A 25,591-nucleotide genomic window follows, 5' to 3' on the forward strand; every position below is an offset into this window, starting at 1 on the left:
CACCTCCAAATTCATGAATCACATCTTTTGATGTTTCACAGCACTCCACTGCTTCACAAAACCTTCAGAAGATTGCAATGCCATCAGGGAGCCACTCTCGGGGATGCCTTTTCCGAGGTTGCTCAGTGTGTGGATGAATCAACATCAACAGCACAGTATTACTAAGTGTGCCACCTCTTAAAAATAGTATGTTACAGGCAAGTTGTTCCAGTACACCTTATTCATCTGCACAGCTTCAAAATGTCTCATTGACAGCCACTATAGAAGTCATATGACCCGAGTGATGTCAAAGGGTACATTGGGGCATTCCAAGTACATCCTCCATTGGTGACCCCACAATATGGACCTTTTGAAAAAAAGTTTTAGTTAAATGATACATTTTATGATATTTTTCATGCCTTTTCCTTTGAACAACGATACAAAGGCACCAGAGGAATCAATTACCTACATAAGAATGGCACTTTCAGGATAGCATGAATTTTAAAGAGAAGTGAAGATAATCTTTAAAGTCTCCATCCATAAATCACTCTGTAATTAGAGTCCTATTGAACAAACATACATCTGCATGTTCAAGGAAACAGGAAGAATCAGAGTCTGACTCCTTGGAAGAATTACTATCAACCATGGCTGAGAAAGACACACACACATATTTTGTAACTTGCCAAAGGGATGGCAAATCATTCCCCATTTAACAGTGTAGAACCTTTCCTATGATTCTTGCATTGTTCACGCATTTACAGGATAGTGCAATTATTGCTAGGAATGCATGTTCTCTCCTACTACACTTCACTATGAAGGCCTTCTCTTCTTATTCAAACATATATTCTAGTAATGAAGATTAGTTCTATTTGTTGTTTTATGCTCGCTGTTTTCTGATGTAAATTCTACAAATTTGTTCATATCTGGTCAAGACATAATGGCCCCTTTTACATTAAATGAATGCTGTTATTGGGTGTTGGGGGAAAAAAGTCATCCTACTTTCAGTCAAGGTAACAAGAGTGTATCACTAGCATATCGACCTGCGTCCCTTATTAATGTGACAGTTCAATCTTACAAAATTATTGTATTATAAGCTCTGTGATTAGCAAAGGAAAGAAACAATTCTTGATGGCTCTAAATTTGTCTTCAGAGAGGGAATATTAATTGAGCTCAATTTTAATAGTACAACTTATGTCTCAAATATCTGTTGGGATGTAAACCTCATGTTTTTGGAACATTTTTTGGAGGATTTAGATGAATTTAGAAGACCTAAATATTGCTAAGCAAATTTGAACACTTTTATTTGGCAACTCATTTTTATTAAACTTCACAACAGATACAAACAATGAAGCAAACATAATAGGCATGTAAGTAGAAAAAAAATAGAAATATGCCAACAACAGCACATCAATGACCATAGATGGAGAAAGGAAAGGAGGGGAAAAATAAAAAGGGGGGGTCAATGGGTTGGGTGTATATGGTTGTTAGACATATAGTTCATTAAAAGCATCGAAAATATCCAAATATTTCCCTAACTTTTTCTTGATCTGAAAAGACACTTCTGCTAGAGAGAATTAACAAATCATGTAACCAGTCACGAACAATAGGCTTGAGATCACTCTTCCAAAATTTCTAAATTTGCTTTTGGGCCTCTAAAACAGACCTATAAGCCCAAAAAAGCAAGCCAAGAAGGCAGATTAAATCCAACCTGTAACAGGCCCAACACACAGATCATGGGAGTACCAGAGAGAGAGAGGCCCAATACAAGATCGATATTCTGAAGGTCTTCACTCCAAAAGAACTGGACTTTGTGACACAGTCAAAACATACGCAGAATGGTGGCCACCTCCTTCTTACTGTTCCAATAACTGCCATATTGGCTATTCTTGCAGTGTTTCATGTTCCAAGGGGACCAGTAAATACAATGAGAGATCCTCTGCTGGGTATATCTCAAATCCAAATCAATCTTAAACCTGTGGGGGCCTGCACATATACAAACCCACTCACCATCAGAATTCATACATCCTAAATATGAGCGCCAAGTATATCTAACATGCTCACAGGCAATTCCAAGCTTTGCCGGTGTGAGAAGTTTATATAAGAAAGTGGGAAGTGGAATGTCCTTAATTAAATTCAGAACCGCAGGCATGCCATGTAAAGTAGCATTCAGGGGCAACATTAGTAGCCCAAAAAGATTACATAAAGCCTGAGAAATCTTTCAACGATACTCCAATAGGATAAACTAACCATGGTCTGATAGTGGGCACATCTATCAGACCAGTTTTCTCTCTAAGCAAGGGGTAAGCCAAGGTAGTGTTTGGCCCCTCTTCTTCTCAATGTGTGCATACACTTGTTAAATAGCAATCTAAATAATAATACCCTTGGTACTCCAAGCATTGATAGACTTCACTTTCTAATGATATTACATGTAAAGGATGCTAATTCATTAGCCAGAAAATCACATACGTTTATGAAGTTAAGAGGGACAGCATTTAATGTTTAAGAAATCAAGGTCTTGAAATGGGTGGTCTCAAGGACATACATCTTATCTAAGTAATTCACCTTCTTAGCTGCTCACATTTGTAAAACATTGAACTGGGAGGTACGTTTTGATAGAAAATCCTGTGCCAGGCACACGTTTTAAAACGTGCAAGTCAATTTCAAGCACATCCATTTAATCCAATGATCAGTGTATATAAAATGAAAACCCACAGATTAGCATCCTATGGATATAGGATTTGTGGATATGATAGATCATTGCTTTTGAAGTCAGGGAATACCACATTTTGAGACCTCCTCTCAGCCTTCCTGCAGCAGCCCCATCCTTTAGTCTACATTAAGAGGTTGGTTTCGATTGTGTATTCAACTTAAATATGAAACATCAAACTATCTGATTGTTTAGAATGTGGACAATGTTCTCGCTTTAAAACAGTATTTGTTATATGATAAATTAAATCACGATAGTGGATTGGTTATGTGACAAATGCATGCAGGCCTGGTTCAATCTGGCCGCTGTGATGTCACAGATGTGAAACAAGTATTCAAAAGAAAGATGTATGAGAATTTGAAGAATTTACATGGGTTTGTTGAATAGGAGAAAAACGGTGTCCGGTCAAAGTTTCGAATCAAAAGGGTCGAATGCCCTTTTGATCGAAACCAAAAGGATCGAAAATAAAAGGGTCACATTTTTTTATTTATATATATATATATATATATATATATATATATATATATATATATATATATATATATATATATAGGAAGAGCACTTTTTGGGCGGCTTATAACTTCGCTCTCCCTGGACGGATCCTCACCAAAGTTTGGTGAGGATTTGTCCGGTGGGGGAAAGTTATAGGGGGGGGGGTCCCAAAACTTTTTTTTTTCCCATAGACTGAATGGGAAAAAACTTTGCGCACGGCTACAGCCCGAACCGCTGGACGGATTTACACCAAATTTGCGGCAGGAGCGGCGGCCTGGTCCCAAAAGCGTGCTTTTGTAAATTTGGTGTAAATCAGTCCAGTACTTTTTTTAAAAATGACCAAAATGTAAGGCAAAAAAATTAGTGATATCTGTGTTCGCTTCGCGGACGGACTTCCCTGTTCGCTCCGCGGACAGCACCCCGATTGGCCCATGGCCTTGCGTCATATCCGCGGACATGCAACGTGTTCGCTGATTGGACGGCGAGGGGCGTGGAGCGCGTCAGATTTTCTGTGGCGCCCGCCATCTTGTATTCGCAGTCGACCGCGTACAGCGCAGTGAAATGTGGATAAAAAATTTGTATTTAGTGCCGTGTGTTGGTGTGTACGAGTGTTTGGGGAGGGTGGGGGAGTATGAGATAGGTTCAATGTTTTGTTTTTTTATGTGCTAGATGTTTTTGTTGCGTTCGATTTGTCCACGGAGAACACGGCTGTTCTGACATTTTGTAAATAAACTAAATGGTGGGGTGTTTAGAGGACGGAGTATGGGTCATTTTTGTTCGCAAGGAAGGTAAAAATGAGCTATGAACACTCGCGGTGTACTTAATTGTTCGTAAATACACAAACTGGGGGTGTCCTCAGGACGCTGTCCGTATTGTAATCTGTCTAGTTGAATGTGTTCTAAGAACACTCGCAGTGTCCCGAAATGGTTGCAATTACACAAAGTGGGGGTTTTCTGAGAATGGGAAAAAACTTTGCGCACGGCTACAGCCCGAACCGCTGGACGGATTGTTCGTTGTCAGGGTGAAAGTGTTTTAAGAGCACTCCTTTTGTCCGCTAATAGTACAATTTCCTAGGGGCGTCAACCGACTTTTTGTCCACTAAAGAAATGATAAATCCGGCTGGTGTGCGCCGACATTATGTGATAATCCTATGACTGGCGCTATTGACCTGGCTGACTTGCTTTTGCGACACTAAATCATATCTCACGCCCCTAAGCCTGATATTATCAAAGCATTCATATTCCCCGCCTCTCTCCGTGACGTTACAGGGTGCGTAATCAAACGAGCCCAGTCGTCTCCAGTACTACACGACTTTACACAGAACCCGGAAGACAACACACATTATGTCACAACACAGCGCGCCACAATTCGGAATATGAAATTGTGATTTAAAAGCAAACAGCAAGATTCTAAATGTTGTAAAGTACATTTATTTGACATCAAATGTTTAGAGAATATTCAGCAATTTGCATTTGTCTTTGTTGTCGATCCGCAAAAGTTCATGTTGAGACACGCGATGTTCCTTTGCGGTACAGAGAGTGTTAGATCAGCTTACAATTCAGTGCGCCACAATTCGGAATATGAAACTGTGGTTTAAAAGTAAACAGCAGGATTGTACATTTGGTAAAGTACATTTATTTCACATGAAATGTTTAGTGAATATTCAGCGACTTGCTATTGTCTCTGCTGTCGATCAGCAAAAGTTTATTTGGAGCCACGCGTTGTTCCTTTGCGGTAGATAGGCTGTTGGTTTATGATAAAAGCAGTAAATGGTTGCTCTGATAATCGGAAGGTTGCTCCAACAACGAGCCATTAGACCACCCTATTGGTTGGTATGTTGTTTGTAGCCGCAAGTACTGCGTAAGGGCATATTGGTCCTTGGCGATTGTCCCATAAAATGGTGAGGGTCATGAAGTTGCATATTTGGACCTGCACCTGACAGTTGAAGACCCCATCCGCTGGAGTCTGTAAATCGTGACATAGGCAAAATGGAGCCACATACCTGTTTTAAAAAACATAAATTAGTATCACCAGCCGATCTTCATTAAAAATCATCATTTTATTTATTAGGGCGTGAAAATATTTGCTATCGAAGATAGTGCAACAGAGTATGTTAATAATAAAATAATAATATTTTCCCATTCATATAGCGCTAAGAACCGTGACGTATCTAAGCGGTGCTTATTATTAACCACGGTGTGTGGTGCTCATTTATCGACCACGGAAGGATGAAAGGCTGAGTTTGGCCTTGCCGGGATTCAAACTTGCGTTAGCAAGCTGTGCACGGATGTCAAAGCGAGCGCTGTACTCGCTGTGCCACTTGACAGGCTACAGTGAAGTGGCACAGCGAGTAGAGCGCTTGACCGCCTATAGACCGGTTAAATTATTTCTATTAACCCACCCTGTGTCGTCTGCCTTTTTCAGAGCCCTCTAAACGACAGGGGATCAATTCGGCGGTGATAGTGCGCGGTAGAAAACATTATGCCACTTTCAACTAACAAGTTCAACTTGAGCGGTCTTTAATGCTACGCTATTGTAATTATATTTGGTATAAAGTAATCTAAAGGGTAACTTACAGTACAATTGCAATTTCCATTGTCTACGAGTGGTGCAGTCCCAAAATACGACTCCGCGTGTGCCAACGATCTTTCGCATAGTGATATAATATATAAAAGTGGTTTCGTTTCAGAAATGTCATCTTTATCTTCTCTTACGTTTTAGCAACACTCCTTCAAGAGAAGTCTTTCATCACAATCTCTGTTTGTCAAGGTCAAAACACAATACAACCTTATAGTCCGCTTTGTGAGCCTCTCCGGGGCCCGAGAAAAAAATGGAAGCAGCTGACCTTCACTGTGAACGAGCATAAATTCTTACTTTGGAACATTCTGTGTAAAGCCATCTGTAGAAGTTGGTTTTTGCACGCCATGTGTGTATATTGTTTGCGTGATATTAAAAAAAGTTTGTTTAAAGGACGTTATGGTTCCAAGTACAGCCGAAAGACCCCTGACAATTGCAAGTTATGGTAAGCTTTGAAAAATAACTGGCGCCACCACAGTGCACTGCTAAGACTAACACCCAGGACATTAAAGATGACATCGCAAATGTCATTGATGAAATCACTGATGACATCACGTGTGTATGTACTTTTCATGGAATTTGTGTACTAGGGATTTTTATTATTATGTTGCGAAAAAAGTGTCAAGGATATTGCAATAAATATCATACCGTTATTAGTGCTTTGAACGATGTATTGATATAAATAGCATTGTATTATCGGATTCTATCTAGTATACTGAGCTACTAATGGAGAAACATAGCATTGTGTGCAGAGTACAAGATGAAAGTATAATATGTGTAATGTTAATATGTTGAATAATGAAATAATAATTGTCCTGAAATGTTGGAAAATTCACAAAATGGGGTTGTTCTGAGGACGTTATTCGTATTGTGTGATTGCTTAGCTGTATGCAATGAGGGAATGGCACAGAGAGTAAAGTGGACGCCGTCCGCGGACACCGCGGCTGTTCGTGGACAGGGCGTGCTACATCCGGGTTTTTCCAGGAAATCCAACATGGAAAGAAGACTGTACGGATCAGCCAATCAGATGTCGAGGTTGTGGATTTGTGTTGAAAGAGACTGTGTGTGGTGAAGATGGCAGAAGTGGAGAAAGTCAGGGTGTTGGTGCTCAGAGATATGTTTGTGCATGGTTTACAGCAGTACGCTGAATGCAGGCATGTTGCAAAGAACTTTGATGTGAAAGGAGTGGAGGTGGTGTGGAGCAGTGTGCCTGATTGCAATGTACAGGGAATTGTACAAGTTTGTGAGGATATGGCCACGATGAACAGTCCGCATCTGGTAGTTTTGCACTATGGTGCTTTCCATTTGGGCAACTTCAGTGCCCCTACTTTGTTGGCTGATTTGGAACGCTTGGTTCAAGCAGTAATGAAGATCCTTCCAAATGGAAAAGTAATTTTTTCTGGATTACTACCTAGGGCAATATGGGACAATAGTTCAGTTTTTTGTCCTCAGCAAAATATTGCTAGGTGTGTCATCAACTGAGGCATGTGTGCCTTCATGCTTAGAGCTGGTATGTTCTTCTGTAACAATGAGAATATTGATGCCAGTAATGCTGTTAATTTTAAAGAAGATGGCATTTCATTATCTTTTACGGGAAATGCCTTTCTATTTTGGAATGTAAGGGTTGCTTCAAAGGGGAAATGGGGCACACTATTTAAATTTACATTCACCAAGCTCAGATTTTCGATGTGTCTGCGGACATGGCGGTAGTCCGCGGACATGAAAATCACTACGAGGGGGTTAGTATGTTCTATGTTACATGTATATGAAGTCAGGGATATTATGGTTAAGTTGTGCACTAAAAACCTATGAAATTCAGTGAAAAAACTTTGTTAAAGGGACGTTATGGCTCAAAGTAAAACCGAAAAACCCCTGAAATTTGGCAGTTATGGTAACATAAGCAACCATAACTCGCGCCACCGTGCACTGCTAACACTAACACCCAGGACATCAAAGATGACATCACAAATGTCATTGATGAAATCACTGATGACATCACGTGTGTATGTACTTTTCATGGAATTTTTGTACTAAGGATTTTTATTATAATGTTGCGAAAAAAGTGTCAAGGATATTGCAATAAATATCATACCGTTATTAGTGCTTTGAACGATGTATTGATATAAATAGCATTGTATTATCAGATTCTAACTAGTATACTGAGCTACTAATGGAGAAACATAGCATTGTGTGCAGAGTACAAGATGAAAGTATAATATGTGTAATGTTAATATGTTGAATAATGAAATAATAATTGTCCTGAAATGTTCGAAAATTCACAAAATGGGGTTGTCCTGAGGACGTTATTCGTATTGTGTGATTGCTTAGCTGTATGCAATGAGGGAATGGCACAGAGAGTAAAGTGGAAGCCGTCCGCGGACACCGCGGCTGTTCGTGGACAGGGCGTGCTACATCCGGGTTTTTCCAGGAAATCCAACATGGAAAGAAGACTGTACGGATCAGCCAATCAGATGTCGAGGTTGTGGATTTGTGTTGAAAGAGACTGTGTGTGGTGAAGATGGCAGATGTGGAGAAAGTCAGGGTGTTGGTGCTCGGAGATATGTTTGTGCATGGTTTACAGCAGTACGCTGAATGCAGGCATGTTGCAAAGAACTTTGATGTGAAAGGAGTGGAGGTGGTGTGGAGCAGTGTGCCTGATTGCAATGTACAGGGAATTGTACAAGTTTGTGAGGATATGGCCACGATGAACAGTCTGCATGTGGTAGTTTTGCACTATGGTGCTTTCCATTTGGGCAACGTCAGTGCCCCTACTTTGTTGGCTGATTTGGAACGCTTGGTTCAAGCAGTAATGAAGATCCTTCCAAATGGAAAAGTAATTTTTTCTGGATTACTACCTAGGGCAATATGGGACAATAGTTCAGTTTTTTGTCCTCAGCAAAATATTGCTAGGTGTGTCATCAACTGAGGCATGTGTGCCTTCATGCTTTGAGCTGGTATGTTCTTCTGTAACAATGAGAATATTGATGCCAGTAATGCTGTTAATTTTAAAGAAGATGGCATTTCTTTATCTTTTACGGGAAATGCCTTTCTATTTTGGAATGTAAGGGTTGCTTCAAAGGGGAAATGGGGCACACTATTTAAATTTACATTCACCAAGCTCAGATTTTCGATGTGTCTGCGGACATGGCGGTAGTCCGCGGACATTAAAATCACTACCAGGGGGTTAGTATGTTCTATGTTACATGTATATGAAGTCAGGGATATTATGATTAAGTTGTGAACTAAAAACCTATGAAATTCAGTGAAAAAACTTTGTTAAAGGGACGTTATGGCTCAAAGTAAAACGAAAAACCCCTGAAATTCGGCAGTTATGGTAACATAAGCAACCATAACTCGCGCCACCGTGCACTGCTAACACTAACACCCAGGACATCAAAGATGACATCACAAATGTCATTGATGACATCACTGATGACATCACATGGCTGGCTCTCCCTTTTTATCCTTTACTGACATATCGAAGCCACATAGTTTTCTTCAGTAACAGTCAGGAAGTAAAAATTGAAAAGGTACTATATTTGTAGACTTAGGGTCCAGTCACATCATATGAAACATATACATAGCGGAAGATACAGGCTTGAAAGAGAGCAATCCTTTCTGTGCATGAAGATAATCATTATGCTTATCAGCACTTTCTCATAGTTTCATTTTTATTACTCTACCATCCCTCTATATGCTCATGTTTGTATACATTATACTCACTCTCCATACAGTGAATGGGATAAAATTTTGCTTGCGCCTACAGCCCAAACCGCTGGACGGATTTCCACCAAATTTGGACCAGGAGCAGCGGTTTGGTCCCGAAAGCGTGCTTTTGCAAATTTGGTGAAAATCCATCCAGTAGTTTTTTTTAAAATGACCAAAAAGTAGGTAAAAAAAAAAATGAGTGATATCTGTGTTGGGTTTGCGGACACACTTCCCTGTTCGCTCCGCGGAAAGAGTCCTGATTGGCCAATCGTCTTGCGTGATGTTCGCGGACATGCAAAGTGTTCGCTGATTGGATGGCGTGGAGCGTGAAGCGGGTCAGATTTTTCGGTATCGCCCGCCAGCTTGGATTCGCGGACGTCCCCGGACAGCGCGGTGAAACTTTGTTCAAAATGTGTATTTTGTAGAGTGTGTTGGTGTGTAGGAGTGTTTGGGGAGGGTGGGAGTGTATGAGATGAAAGTTGTGTTTTTTATGTGTTAGACGTTCTTTTTGTGTTCGATTTGTTTGCGGCCATCACGGTTGTTCTGAAATGTTCTGAATAAACTGACTAGGGGGTGTTCTAAGGAGTCAATATGTGTCCGTTTTGTTCGCAAACAAAGTGAAACTGTTCTAAGAACACTCGCGGTGTCCGGGGAGTGTTCGTAGGGGGTGTCCTGAGGACGCTGTCCATATTGTTCGCTGTCAAGTTGAATGTGTTCTAAGAACACGCGCGGTGTCCTGAAATGTTCGCAAATAAACAAAATGGGGGTGTTCTGAAGACGCTTCTAAGAACACTCGCGGTGTCCGGGGAGTGTTCGTAGGGGGTGTCCTGAGGACGCTGTCCGTATTGTTCTCTGTCAAGTTAAATGTGTCCTAAGAACACTCGCGGTGTCCTGAAATGTTCGCAAATAAACAAAATGGGGGTGTTCTGAAGACGCTTCTAAGAACACTCGCGGTGTCCGGGGAATGTTCGTAGGGGGTGTCCTGAGGAAGCTGTCCGTATTGTTCTCTGTCAAGTTGAATCTGTCCTAAGAACACTCACGGTGTACTGAAATGTTCGCAAATAAACAAGATGGTGGTGTTCTGAAGACGCTTCTAAGAACACTCGCAGTGTCCGGGGAGTGTTCGTAGGGGGTGTCCTGAGGACGCTGTCCGTATTGTTCTCTGTCAAGTTGAATGTGTCCTAAGAACACTCGCGGTGTCCTGAAATGTTCTCAAATAAACAAAATGGGGGTGTTCTGAAGACGCTTCTAAGAACACTCGCGGTGTCCGGGGAGTGTTCGTAGGGGGTGTCCTGAGGACGCTGTCCGTATTGTTCTTTGTCAAGTTGAATGTGTCCTAAGAACACTCGTGGTGTCCTGAAATGTTCGCAAATAAACAAGATGGTGGTGTTCTGAAGACGCTTCTAAGAACACTCCCGGTGTCCGGGGAGTGTTCGTAGGGGGTGTCCTGAGGACGCTGTCCGTATTGTTCGTTGTTAAGTTGAAAGTGTTCTAAGAACTATCGCGTTGTTCTGAAATGTTCGTAGGGGGTGTCCTGAAAACGGTGTCCGTATTGTTCGCTGGCAAGTTCAAAGTGTTCCAAGAACAGTCACATTGTTCGCGGACATTAAAAGTTTCCCATAGATCATAGTTGAAATGTTTGACTCTATGGATGTGATATGCTGCGGTGGTTGTTGCCAGGGCATAGAGTTTTGGGTGCATGGCCATTTGGCCATGCACCCAGGACTCTATGCCCTGGCAACAACCACCGCAGCATATCACATTCATATTTGCTTATAACCTTGGGTGAAAAACAAATGTATAAGGAACAAAGGTATTAGATACTATGGATGTGATATGCTGCTATGTTTGTCCTTATTATTGTATACTTACTGTTTGGTCTAGTAATGGGAGTCCATGTTTTTCTTCTTCATTTCTGTGATAAAAGAAAATAGCATGTTAGTATTAGTATTTTGTAATGACTTATTACATTGTATAAGCAATATACTTTTATTTTTTTTCGACCCTCATATTTAGTAGAGTACAAATCAGAGTACTGTGCAATTTGCTCAGTTTCTGTATTTGTTGCTAAAATCATTGGGTCTGTGGGAGAAAAAAAAATCCATGTTGGATTAAAAAAAAAAACCTTTTTCTGTTATGCTACAGTTTATTTGTTTGTTTGTTTTCAGTGTTCACTTGTTGTTTCTGGCTAATGCTTTATACTTTGCTTTGTTGTATTTTTTTTGGAGCAGTAACAGATTGTTCATTTGTTTTGAAATTATAAAATTTTGGAGCAGTTAGATACCAATTGGCGTATTCTAACTGTTTTTTTTTTTTAATATATTTTAGTGGTTTTGATTTATCTATTTGGATATTGTTAAATTTTGGGACAGTTAGATACCAATTGGCGTATTCTAACTGTGTATTTTTTGGCCTAATTTAGTGGTATTCATCTATCTGATTAGTTGTTGTAGAATCTTTGAGCTGTTAGATAGCTTTTGGAGTATTCTAACAGTTTATATTATTTGAACACAAATTTATAATTTTGGGACAGTTAGATACCAATTGGCGTATTCTAACTGTGTATTCTTTGGTCTAATTTAGCGGTATTCATTTATCTGATTAGTTGTTGTAGAATCTTTGAGCAGTTAGATAGCTTTTGGAGTATTCTAACAGTTTATATTTTTTTAACACAAATTTACTTAGAGGTTTAAATACAGTTTATTTATCAAATTTTGGTTTTAAGAACATCAAATAAGCGTTTGTAAGATTTGCTGGTAATCTCTGCTTTACAGTAATGGTACTATCATTACATTCAAACGATCCACATTTCTTTTTCATATATGCAGTGTAGTGCCCTGAATTGGTTGTGGCTCCTGCGTGGTAGATTATACCTATTGTTGTGAAGGTTTTCTTACCAAGTGATATTTGACCATGTGTGAATCCAGTCAGCTTGCAGTTGTTTTTGGTACCATCTGCATTGTAACGTAGAAGCATTAGTATTACGTATTTACTATGTGTTTGTATTACTAACGTGGAGCGATTATCTGAATTGCAGGTAGAGCATAATCTACCATAGTTTGCATTTTGTACAAGTTGCTGAAATGGAATGGATTCACAATTTGGTATTGATATATATATGAAGCGTTCATTGGTGGATTTCTTCTTGTGTCACATTGTTGCAGAGAGTGCATGTATGTTTCCACATGTATGAAATCTGAAAGATTTCATTTATAGGTATGTTTTTGTTTTCCAGTACTTGTAGTAAGTACATTAGAAATTCTTGTGGATCTTCCTGTGAGTTTATAGTGAATTTAACCATTCCAGCACAGTAGTCCAATTGTCGTCTTATTCCAAAAACTCTATATGTGTTGTCAGGATTGTTTGCTGCATTTCTGTGAAGTACTAACATTTGCAAACACAATGGGTCTGTACTGTGTAAGTAAATGTTGTCAACAATTGGTGGTAATTGAAATAGAATATTCATTGCTACATTTGCATAGCAACTTACACCAACTATATTTGAGAATTTAAATGGTCCAGGTAGTTCTGTATCTAACTGCTTTTTTTGGAGTTTGTCTTCCTTCTTTAAAGAAGTACCTGGTTTACTTTCTCTAAATGATTCTTTTTTGTTTGTGGTACTTGATGAAGTATTAGTTTCTTTTACTCTCTTTGGAGGATTTGCAGTGACGTCATGTTGCATTTCTGTTTGATTTAGTTTTCTTTTACAACGTTTTAGTTTTTGTGGAACAGAATATGTGTTTAGATGGGGAGTGTATAGTGAGCGAAGTCTATTATATTCTAAAATGCAAAGAATATCAGCGTTTACTTTACTTGTATCAAAGTTGATTAGAAATAGACCGTCAAGTGTACGTAAGCGTGATAGTGCTACGTAGCTCATGCATTCTTTAAAGACTGTGTTACCAATATCTATCACTGCTTTGTCTAGGGTAAGACCTTGTGATTTATGAATCGTGACTGCGTATGCAAGAGTTAGAGAAAATTGTTCTCTGCGTACATACATATCTTTGAAGAGAAGGAATCTAGCTGTTGAGCGTCCTATCCGTTTTACTTCTGAAAGTTTGTCAAAGAGTATATTGACAAACTGAATTTTGTTGTCACGTGGGTATGTTTGAAAGCCAACAACTGTACCCAGTGCTCCATTAACTAGTCCTTGGTCCACGTCAAGGTTACGTTTAAGCATTACTCTGCAATTTAAGGATAATTTTAACATCTTTTCTAAGCCTGCTGTGTTTGAGATTGATTTTTCTAAATTATTTACAGGGTAATTCATAGAATTTCGTCCGCGTGCGATTGTCTGCGCCAGGCACGTGCGCTAAAACCGATTTCCGCGCACAGCGTATTCATGGATTTTAGGCTCCCAAACCAGCCGTGGCGCAAAGTATCGCAGCGACCCTGCAGCAGCGCCAGTAACGCCCCCAAGAACGCCCTCGCGCAAGGAAAAGCCATCAAAATCGCTAAATCATCTCAAAGGGCTGCGCTAACCCTGGACCAGTCTACAGAGCTGCCAAACAAGGAACGCAAAGCGGGTAACGTGCATATCAGGGGTACGCGTGAAGTTATACACGCGATTAGCCAGGGTACGTGTATTACAGGGGTACGCGGGAAGTTCTACCCGCGATTGGCCAGTGTACGTGTATTACAGGGGTACGCGTGAAGTTTAACACGCGATTAGCCAGGGCACGTGTATCACAGGGGTAGGCAGGAATTATCACACGCGATTTGGCTGGGTACGTGTATTACAGGGGTACACGGGAAGTTCTACACGCGATTTGGCTGGGTACGTGTATTACAGGGGTGCGCGGGAATTCTCACATGCGATTTGGCCAGGTACGTGTATTACAGGGGTGCGTGGGAAGTTCTACACGCGATTGGCCAGGGTACGTGTATTACAGGGGTACGTGGGAATTATCACATGCGATTTGGCTGGGTACGTGTATTACAGGGGTACATGGGAGGTTCTACACGCGATTCGGCTGGGTACGTGTATTACAGGGGTGCGCGGGAATTCTCACATGCGATTTGGCCAGGTACGTGTATTACAGGGGTGTGCGGGAATTATCACACGCAATTAGGCTATGTGGGTTCTCACAGGTGTTCCCTGTACACCCTCCACGGCCCCTGCAGGCAGCCCACAAAACAGGGGACTACCCTGCACACCTGCTCATGTCCCCCTGCACCCCCACCCCCCAGCAGTGCAGGGGCAGCCTCCACCAGGCCCCCACCCATGTCTCCCAACACCCCCACCCCCCAGCAGTGCAGGGGCTGCCTCCACCAGGCCTCCACTCATATCTCCCACCACCCCCACCCCCCAGCATCCAGGGGCACCCTCCACCAGGACCTCACCCATGTCTCTCACCACCCCCACCACCCAGCCACCAGGGGCAACCTCCACCAGGCCCCCACTCATGTCCCCACCACCCCCACCCCCCAGCAGTGCAGGGGCAGCCTCCACCAGGCCCCCACTCATGTCTCCCACCACCCCCACCCCCCAGCATCCAGGGGCACCCTCCACCAGGCCCCCACCCATGTCGCCTATCACCCCCACCCCCCAGCCACCAGGGGCACCCTCCACCAGGCCCCCATCCATGTCTCCCACCACCCCCACCCCCCAGCATCCAGGGGCACCCTCCACCAGGCCCCCACTCATGTCTCCCACCACCCCCACCCCCCAGCAGTGCAGGGGCAGCCTCCACCAGGCCCCCACTCATGTCCCCTATCACCCCCACCCCCCCCGCCACCAGGGGCACCCTCCACCAGGCCCCCATCCATGTCTCCCACCACCCCCACCCCCCAGCAGTGCAGGGGCACCCTCCAGCAGGCCCCCACCCATGTCCCCTATCACCCCCACCCCCCAGCAGTGCAGGGGCACCCTCCACCAGGCCCCCACTCATGTCCCCTATCACCCCCACCCCCCAGCAGTGCAGGGGCACCCTCCACCAGGCCCCCACCCATGTCCCCTATCACCCCCACCCCCCAGCCACCAGGGGCACCCTCACCAGGCCCCCACTCATGTCTCCCACCACCCCCACCCCCCAGCCACCAGGGGCACCCTCCACCAGGCCCCCACTCATGTCTCCCACCACCCCCACCCCCAGCAGTGCAGGGGCAGCCTCCACCAGGCCCCCACTCATGTCCCCTATCACCCCCACCCCCCCGCCACCAGGAGCACCCTCCACCAGGCCCCCATCCATGTCTCCCACCACCCCCACCCCCCAGCAGTGCAGGGGCACCCTCCACCAGGCCCCCACTCATGTCCCCTATCACCCCCACCCCCCCGCCACCAGGGGCACCCTCCACCAGGCCCCCACTCATGTCTCCCACCACCCCCACCCCCCAGCATCCAGGGGAACCCTCCACCAGGCCGCCACCCATGTCTCCCACCACCCCCACCCCCCAGCATCCAGGGGCACCCTCCACCAGGCTCCCACCCATGTCTCCCACCACCCCCACCCCCCAGCCACCAGGGGCACCCTCCACCAGGCCCCCACTCATGTCTCCCACCACCCCCACCCCCCAGCATCCAGGGGCACCCTCCACCAGGCCCCCACCCATGTCTCCCACCACCCCCACCCCCCAGCCACCAGGGGCACCCTCCACCAGGCCCCCACTCATGTCTCCCACCACCCCCACCCCCCAGCAGTGCAGGGGCACCCTCCACCAGGCCCCCACCCATGTCCCCTATCACCCCCACCCCCCAGCAGTGCAGGGGCACCCTCCACCAGGCCCCCACTCATGTCCCCTATCACCCCCACCCCCCAGCCACCAGGGGCACCCTCCACCAGGCCCCCACCCATGTCTCCCACCACCCCCACCCCCCAGCCACCAGGGGCACCCTCCACCAGGCCCCCACCCATGTCTCCCAACACCCCCACCCCCCAGAAGTGCAGGGGCACCCTCCACCTGGCCCCACCCATGTCCCCTATCACCCCCACCCCCCAGCCACCAGGGGCACCCTCCACCAGGCCCCCATCCATGTCTCCCACCACCCCCACCCCCCAGCAGTGCAGGGGCACCCTCCACCAGGCCCCCACCCATGTCCCCTATCACCCCCACCCCCCAGCCACCAGGGGCACCCTCCACCAGGCCGCCACCCATGTCTCCCACCACCCCCACCCCCCAGCATCCAGGGGCACCCTCCACCAGGCTCCCACCCATGTCTCCCACCACCCCCACCCCCCAGCCACCAGGGGCACCCTCCACCAGGCCCCCACTCATGTCTCCCACCACCCCCACACCCCAGCATCCAGGGGCACCCTCCACCAGGCCCCCACCCCCATGTCTCCCACCACCCCCACCCCCCAGCCACCAGGGGCACCCTCCACCAGGCCCCCACTCATGTCTCCCACCACCCCCACCCCCCAGCATCCAGGGGCACCCTCCACCAGGCCCCCACCCATGTCTCCCACCACCCCCACCCCCCAGCCACCAGGGGCACCCTCCACCAGGCCCCCACTCATGTCTCCCACCACCCCCACCCCCCAGCCACCAGGGGCAGCCTCCACCAGGCCCCCACTCATGTCTACCACCACCCCCACCCCCCAGCAGTGCAGGGGCACCCTCCACCAGGCCCCCACCCATGTCTCCCAACACCCCCACCCCCCAGCAGTGCAGGGGCACCCTCCACCAGGCCCCCACACATGTCCCCTATCACCCCCACCCCCAGCCACCAGGGGCACCCTCCACCAGGCCCCCACTCATGTCCCCTATCACCCCCACCCCCCAGCCACCAGGGGCACCCTCCACCAGGCCCCCATCCATGTCTCCCATCACCCCCACCCCCCAGCAGTGCAGGGGCACCCTCCACCAGGCCCCCACCCATGTCCCCTATCACCCCCACCCCCCAGCAGTGCAGGGGCACCCTCCACCAGGCCCCCACTCATGTCCCCTATCACCCCCACCCCCCAGCAGTGCAGGGGCACCCTCCACCAGGCCCCCACTCATTCCCCTATCACCCCCACCCCCCAGCCACCAGGGGCACCCTCCACCAGGCCCCCACTCATGTCTCCCACCACCCCCACCCCCCAGCCACCAGGGGCACCCTCCACCAGGCCCCCACTCATGTCTCCCACCACCCCCACCCCCCAGCAGTGCAGGGGCAGTCTCCACTAGGCCCCCACTCATGTCCCCTATCACCCCACCCCCCCGCCACCAGGGGCACCCTCCACCAGGCCCCCATCCATGTCTCCCACCACCCCCACCCCCCAGCAGTGCAGGGGCACCCTCCAACAGGCCCCCACTCATGTCCCCTATCACCCCCACCCCCCCGCCACCAGGGGCACCCTCCACCAGGCCCCCACTCATGTCTCCCACCACCCCCACCCCCCAGCATCCAGGGGCACCCTCCACCAGGCCGCCACCCATGTCTCCCACCACCCCCACCCCCCAGCATCCAGGGGCACCCTCCACCAGGCTCCCACCCATGTCTCCCACCACCCCCACCCCCCAGCCACCAGGGGCACCCTCCACCAGGCCCCCACTCATGTCCCCTATCACCCCCACCCCCCAGCAGTGCAGGGGCACCCTCCACCAGGCCCCCACTCATGTCCCCTATCACCCCCACCCCCCAGCCACCAGGGGCACCCTCCACCAGGCCCCCACCCATGTCCCCTATCACCCCCACCCCCCAGCAGTGCAGGGGCAGCCTCCACCAGGCCCCCACTCATGTCCCCTATCACCCCCACCCCCCCGCCACCAGGGCCACCCTCCACCAGGCCCCCATCCATGTCTCCCACCACCCCCACCCCCCAGCAGTGCAGGGGCAGCCTCCACCAGGCCCCCACTCATGTCTCCCACCACCCCCACCCCCCAGCAGTGCAGGGGCAGCAGGCAGTCAGGCAGCAGCAGGTGGGAGCGTGCTCGGGGCACTGGGGGGCAGTAGTTCGGCCTTCCGGGCAGGAGCATGGTATTCCGTGTGCGTACGCGTGGCCAGCTTGGTACGGAGTGATTTGGCACGTGAAAATCCTGCACGTCAGCGTGAAAACCGAGGAAAGGCCCTCAGCGCGTAAGCGCGTCTGTGACGTGACCCGCACGGGTGTTTCCCACACAGCACGTGATGACAGAGCACACGTGGAAAGACTGCACGTCAGAGTGTAATCGCGTGTGATTGGTGGAAATGGCCCTACACGCAGAAGTGACAAAGCGTGTGATTGGTGGAAATGGCCCTACACGCAGAAGTGACAAAGCGTGTGATTGGTGGAAATGGCCCTACACGCAGAAGTGACAAAGCGTGTAATTGGTGGAAATCGCCCGACACGCAGAAGTGACAAAGCATGTAATTGGTGGAAATGGCCCTAGCGCGTACACGCCGCGTAAGTGACGCTGGACGTGTGGGGCTGTATAAAAGGTACGTGTAGAACACGTTTTCCTTGTACGTGCTTTTCGTGGAGAGCGAGTGGGTGAATTCTGTACTTCTTGTCGTTTCACACGCGATTTACTTCACGGCGTTTCAAGTTCGTATTCCCTGTTACCTCTGACAGCTTTTTCTCTTTTTTCGCTTTTACTGGTTTACCTGGGCCTGTTCCCTCAAACAGTGTTCCCTCTACTGTTGTCCTGTCTCCTCAGACAGCGTACAAATCTTCTTTTGGCGGGGGTGTTGCCAACCAAACGTGCTCCTTTTACACGCTCGTTTACCAGGCAGACGGTGAGTCACGCACGTATCTAACATCTGTGCTTGCCCCGTGTGTAGCCTACCCCTTCAGAGGTCATTCTAGGCTGCGTGTGACACGCATACATTCATTCTTGTGTTACTGGGTGCCACAGCGTAGTGCAGGTTTTTCTTTCTGCACACGTGGTCTAGGAGGGGTTGCGTGCACGTCATCTCCCTTTTTTGGGGCTCCTGTGCGTAGCGTGACCCGTCATCTTTCCCCAGGGGTTACAATCAGCCTTGCAAGAGCACTAGGGTACAATCACCATCTGGTACCCAACCCCTTTGACCCCCAATTGCCCAGGACAAAAGTTTACAGCCACTCCCATACGCACATTTACATCAGTGCCATGGCTGGGAGGCGAGGATTCCGTAAGGGTGGCAAAGGTGGAAGAGCCACAAGTGGTGGCCGTGGTGGATCCGGTAGGGGACGTGGTCGTTACTTGCAGGGTGAGCCTGTCCCCCCATGTGTGGAGGACCAGTCAAGGGCACCCATAATCCCCCCCCCCTCCCGTTGAGGCTGATGTGGCTGACACCATCCATGCTCAGCCCTTGTTGGACCAGCCCATTGTGGCACCAGATCTGGCTGACTCCATGGCTGACTTCCAGGTCAGCAGGCCTATGACACGTGCGCTGGTGCACGTTGATGTCACCATGCCACGTGCATCTGGGCAAGCAAGGTCATCTGCTGCACCAAGGAGGCAGAGCGGAGAGGCTGCAGGGGCAGCTGCGGCTCCATCCACCCCAGCCCTCACACACCCAGCCAGGACAGTGTCGGTCCTAGTCCATGCTGCTGACATTCCCCCTGACACCATCACACTAGAGCCAATGCCTGCACCAACTCCCATGCTGAGTGTGCAATCCCACACTCCTGATACAGAGTCCACCAGGGCTCCTGCCCCTAGTGTCCAGAGCGGCGCAGGACACTCAGGATCACCACCACCTTCCAAGCGGAAGAGGAAGAGTGCTCGTCCGGCACAGGCTGATGCCCCAGACACGGCTACACAGTCCGGCCCGTCCAGGAAGCCCAGCTTCACGGATGACGAACTGAATGCACTTGTCGAGTATGTGTCCGGACATGACAACGAGATGGTCATTGTTGCAGGATTCAAGACCACACCTGCACAACGCCAGGCACACTGGCAGACCGTTGCGGACATGGTAAGTGCCCTTGGAATCGTGAGGCGCACATCCAATGATTGCTATAAGCGCTGGAATGACCTAAAGCGCAGGGCAAAGAGTAAGCTGGCCTCAAGTCATGCCGCAACTCTAGTGACTGGAGGTGGGTCTCCAGTAGTAGACATGGAACTCACTCCACATGAGTCAGTCGCTGGGACCTACGTCACGGAGGAACAGATCCAAGGCGTGGGAGATCTGCCTGATTACGAGGCATTGTCCGGTGAGTGCACATGCATGTGTGTGTCATCCATGTGCATGGTGTGTGTGTGAGGGCTTCTGTTTGTGTGCCAGGTGAGAGTGTGTGCGCCTGAGTCGTATGGGTCAGCCATGTGCTTCATGCAATACATCCTGCGCAGCTGCATTAGGCCATAGCAGTATCCCTTCTGCCAACAGTAGACATCTAGCCCAACTGCACGCCAGTTGCCCTAGAAGTGTCACCTTGCCACAACATTGTTGCTTATTTTTCACTGTTCATTCAGGCAGATTGTTTGCATTCCACCACTTTTACTAGGCATTTCGCAGTCCTCTAGTCACATGTCTGACATGGCTATGGTAAAGTGGAGTGACTTTGTTACCTGGATATCATTTGTACACACATGTCCCTGTGCAATTGGACCATTTCAGACTGGCAGCTCCAGGTGAAAAATCTGACCTGTTAGAATTAGAAAAGCGATTACATGCGGGAACTGGACTGAATGAATAGGTGCTGCCCTCCTCTCCATCTTCACTCAATAGCAATGGTACATGCCATCTGTGTGATGGCATGTGTGTTTCACCTGGCAATCACAGGCCAATGTGTGATGCCACTGCCAGGCAGCATGCAGAAAATGTGTTCATCTTCCATCTTGGTGTCATCAGTGTGTGCCATTTGCCTGCACTTCATACGCGGTGAGGGTGCATGCATGGGAGGGTTTTAGTCATGTGGGACATGTGTCAATCAAGTACTGGTTCTCTTGCTTCTCAGCCCTCATTGTGTGCCATGGTGCTAATGCCTGTTTCCATTTCTTTGTTTTCATGTCTTTGCAGGGGAAGACGCACCTGATACTGCTGGGGTTGTGGAGATGGTGCAGACCCAGGAGGGGTCCGAGGGCCGACCAACCACCAGTGAGGGACGTGGTGTGGTGGTGGGGGAGAACCCACAAGTGCTGCAGGTCGTGCTCTCAAGGGGTGTCTCTGGCTGCACCTCCCCCGAGCTGTACTCAGGTGTTGATTCGGATGAGACCTACGTGCCGTCGCAGGTGAGTGTTCCAGGGAGGGATTCTGTTCTGTCTCACCCACCTGCACCAGGGTCAGAACCCTCCATGGGGATGTCAGTGTTGGCAGCTACGCCTTTGGTGGTTACGGATGCAGGGTCACACTCCGCGACATCTGATCCTGTTCCTGGGCCAGCAGATCAGAGGGGGAATGCAGTCCTGCAGCCTCAGGCAGTGCCGGCACAGCAAGGCGCAGTTCGCCTTGCCCCAGACAGGTGTGGTGCCCGCCGACGTGGTGGCCGTACGCCACCTGGCAATACCGCATGGGAGCAATCCATTTACGGTATGGCAACCCAACAGGCTGCATCATCCGAGATGATGGCTCAGGCCATGGATAGGGTGGCCACTTCCATTGTCCCCCCAGAAAGGCTGATGGAGCGACTAGAGCAGGCAACCGACTCCATCTGCCAGTCACACAGGGAGGACATGTTGGGGTCCAACAGGGACAGGCGGGCGGCACTGGCGACTCTGCAGGAGGCCATCTCCATTGAGTCCCAGGGCCACAGGGAAGCCCTGAGTCAGGAGCTCCTTCACCTCAGGACAACTCTTGTTGAGCTTGAGGCTTCAACACACCAAAGGACAGAACAGCAGCTGGAGCGTCTCACCCGTACGCTCTCAGCTGAGATGCAGGCAACGAGGGCGGAGGTCCGGGCATCCCGTGAGTTGTTGCATGGGGACCTCTGCACACTCATCCTCCAGAACCAGACCTACCACACCCGCATGCTTGCAGCCATGGAGGAGCAGACTAGGGCCTTGCGTGGGCTGCCTCCCATAGTGCAACCACCTCCGGATGCATCTGCACAGGGTGATAATAGCGACAGCAGTGATACTCCCACAATAGGGTAGCCGTGTGGGCCATGAGCCCATGGAGGTGTTTTATTTTCCCAGGATCCACGCAGGTGGGTTCTGGTGTGCATCCTGTCCTCGGACCTCCTGGGTGGCCTCCCCAACCCCCCCGGGCCCATCAATGGCCATTTTTGATTGTTTCTTATTTTTATTCTTATTTTTATTTATTTTATTCCCTATTTTTTTGGGACGATTTGTTGGCTTCCGTGGTTCCTGTGGGCATATGCTGCATTGTGGCTGGGCACATGCAGGCTTCTCATGTATTTGGTTCAGATGCTTGGGTTTGAGTCACACACACCCCTCCTGCTTCCCGTTTCCATGGGCTTGCAAAGGGTGTGCCCAAGTGACAGTGAATTACACAGTGACGTTGGACTCCCATGAGCTGTGTGGGCAGTCTGTAGTCAATACTGTGTATACATTCCTAGTGCATATTGCTGTTGTGTTGTACACTGCATGTTGCATTGATGTGTAACTCATCTTCTGTGTCTACCTCCCAATTTGCAGGTCCCTTCCTCATGTCTACACAAGGACCTCTAGTCTGGAGATGGGGTCCATGTTGGCAGCAGTGCACCTACAACTCTACATGGCGCCAACACTGCACAGTTGGTAGTGGTGGGAGTGCAGGCATTTCCAGGTGGTGAGACTACTAATATGTAACATTTGTGATGTCATGTTAATGGTAGTACCTGCTCAAGTATGTTGTTGGTCCGGCATTGCTGTGAGCATTTCAGGTGTTGCAGGTTTCTAATAGGGACACTGTACATAGTGACACTAGTGTCATGTTGTGGGGATTACTTTGTTTACCTGCAATTAGCATGACATGGCACGGTGTGTCATGTGGCGGTGCTGGGGTTGGGTTGGCTGACATGGCACTGTCCTCTTGTTGCATTTTGCAAGTGGGTATTCATTTTAGCTGCTTGAATGTGTAACTTCACAAAACTGCATTGGTGGTGTCTGTGTGGGTAGGGATGCACACATTGTGACACCTCCAGGTGAACAATCTCAGGCTGATATGGTATTCACGGTTCATTCTCCAGACATTCAGGATCAGTGTCAGGTTGAGTCATCATTGATTGTCAGATGGAATGTGCCAGGGCAGTGTGCACTCCACAGGGGTGTGATTTCTATGTGAAGTAATTAGCCACTAGCTGTGTACGGGCTGCCTCCCCCCGTGCCCTTTCCCCTCCCATGCGCAGCGGCTGTGCATGTGGTTGGGGATGTGGGGCCACCACCATGTCCACGGCCAGGCCCCGGCGTGTTGCAATGTTGTGCAGGACACATGCTGCCACTATGATCCTGCACACTACTGGGGGAGCGTATAACAGCTGCCCGCCAGAACGGTCAAGGGAGCGAAAGCGTGACTTTAGCACTCCGAATGTGCGCTCCACTATGCCCCGGGTCGTAATGTGGGCTGTGTTATATCTTACCTCGGGTGGCGTGGTGGGGTTCCGAATTGGCGTCATCATGTGGGGGCTGAGAGGGTAGGCACTGTCCCCTGTGGAGGTGGTGATTGGTATCATTGGTGGGGTTGTGACCTTGCTCAGTATCCAACATGCATGCATGTGCAGTGGCATACATACTCACCAAGCAGCCATGTATCGCCATGCCGCCCAGCTTCTAGGTCCCGGCTTAGGGTGGACATTCGGTAAATGAAGCTGTCATGGGTGGACCCGCGATAGTGGGCATATACTGAGGTGATGATTCCCTTGGCATTACATGCTACCTGCACGTTGATGGAATGCCAGTGCTTGCGGTTCCTATAGATGTGCTCAGATGCCCTGGGGGGACGTAGAGCCCCATGGGTGCAGTCGATGGCACCTAGCACTTTGGGGAATCATGCCACACCGTAAAAATCCAGGGCGGCAGCATGCCTTTCTGCAGGTGTTCTGGGCAGGTATATGTGCCTGCGGACTGATGGGCGTGCAGTGATGATGTTCAAGACCTGGTGTAGGCAGCGTGACTGGGTGGCCTGTGACACCCCACCCACTATGGCACTTGTCCGCTGAAATGATCCAGTGGCTAAGAAGTGCAGTACATTGAGGACCTTCTCCAGGGGGCTGAGTGCTTGGGAGCACAGGGTGGGTGATGTGAGGTCATCCTCCCACTCACTCACCAGGTCCAGTATTATGTGTGGTGGAAACCTATACCTCCCATACACCTGGTCATCAGGCATCCCGAAAAGGCTGGTTCTGGGTGTGAATATTCTGGCCCTGACTATCCTCCTCCTCCTCCTTTGGTAGCCCACTGCCACTGCTGCTAGGAACGGTATGTTCATCCTGGCGTCTGAGCTTGTTATTGTTAAAGTGCGCAAATTTATGCTTTGCGCGTGTTCTATGCGAGCGTGTGACCCGCGCACCCCTGGAATCCAGTTCCCAGTCCAATAGCGTGTGGAAATTCCCACGCACCACGGGATACAGGTGCGCTGACGTACTTGCGTGTGTAAGTGCCCGCGCACCCATGAAATACACGTACATAGGCCAATCGCGTGTACGCGCACTTTTGTCCAATTACACGCGATGACACTCTGACGTGCAGTATTTCCACGTGTGCTCCGTCATCACGTGCTGAGTGGGGAACACCCGTGCGGGTCACATCACAGACGCGCTTACGCGCTGAGGGACTCTGGTCCAATAGAATCGCGTATGCGTGCTGACGCGCTTACGCGCTAAGGGCCTTTCCTCGGATTTCACGCTGACGTGCAGGATTTTCACGTGCCAAATCACTCCGTATCAAGCTGGCCACGCGAAAACACACGGAAGACCACGCTCCTGCCCAGAAGGCCTAGTTACTGCCCCCCAGTGCCCCGAGCAGCCTCCCACGTGCCATCTGCTGCTGCCTGCCTGCCTGCCTGCTGCCACCATGCCCTGCCATTTGGTGCCTGCACATCAGCCATCTGCAGGGGTCCTGTTGCTGTGTCCACCCCTGCTGGAACTGAAGACTCCCGACTGGGATTACATCGCTCCACAGCCCAGCCCCAGGACCCAGTTGCCCACCCACACCTGCCTCTGGGGTTGCCATGTCGGGCACTTCCACATCTGGCACCAGTGGCAACCCCAGGCCAGAGGGGCAGAGGGGCACCAGCTTCACTGCCACCGAAGTTGGTGTCCTGGTGGAGCATGTCCTGGGGCAGTATGATGCCCTCTTTGGATCGTCCCGCGCCAGCAAGGAAGGACGGGAGAGGATCTGGGCCGACTGTGTGGTTGC

Source organism: Ambystoma mexicanum, chromosome 5p, assembly GCF_040938575.1.
Source record: "Ambystoma mexicanum isolate Mex_15411 chromosome 5p, UKY_AmexF1_1, whole genome shotgun sequence".
Lineage (NCBI taxonomy): Eukaryota > Metazoa > Chordata > Amphibia > Caudata > Ambystomatidae > Ambystoma > Ambystoma mexicanum.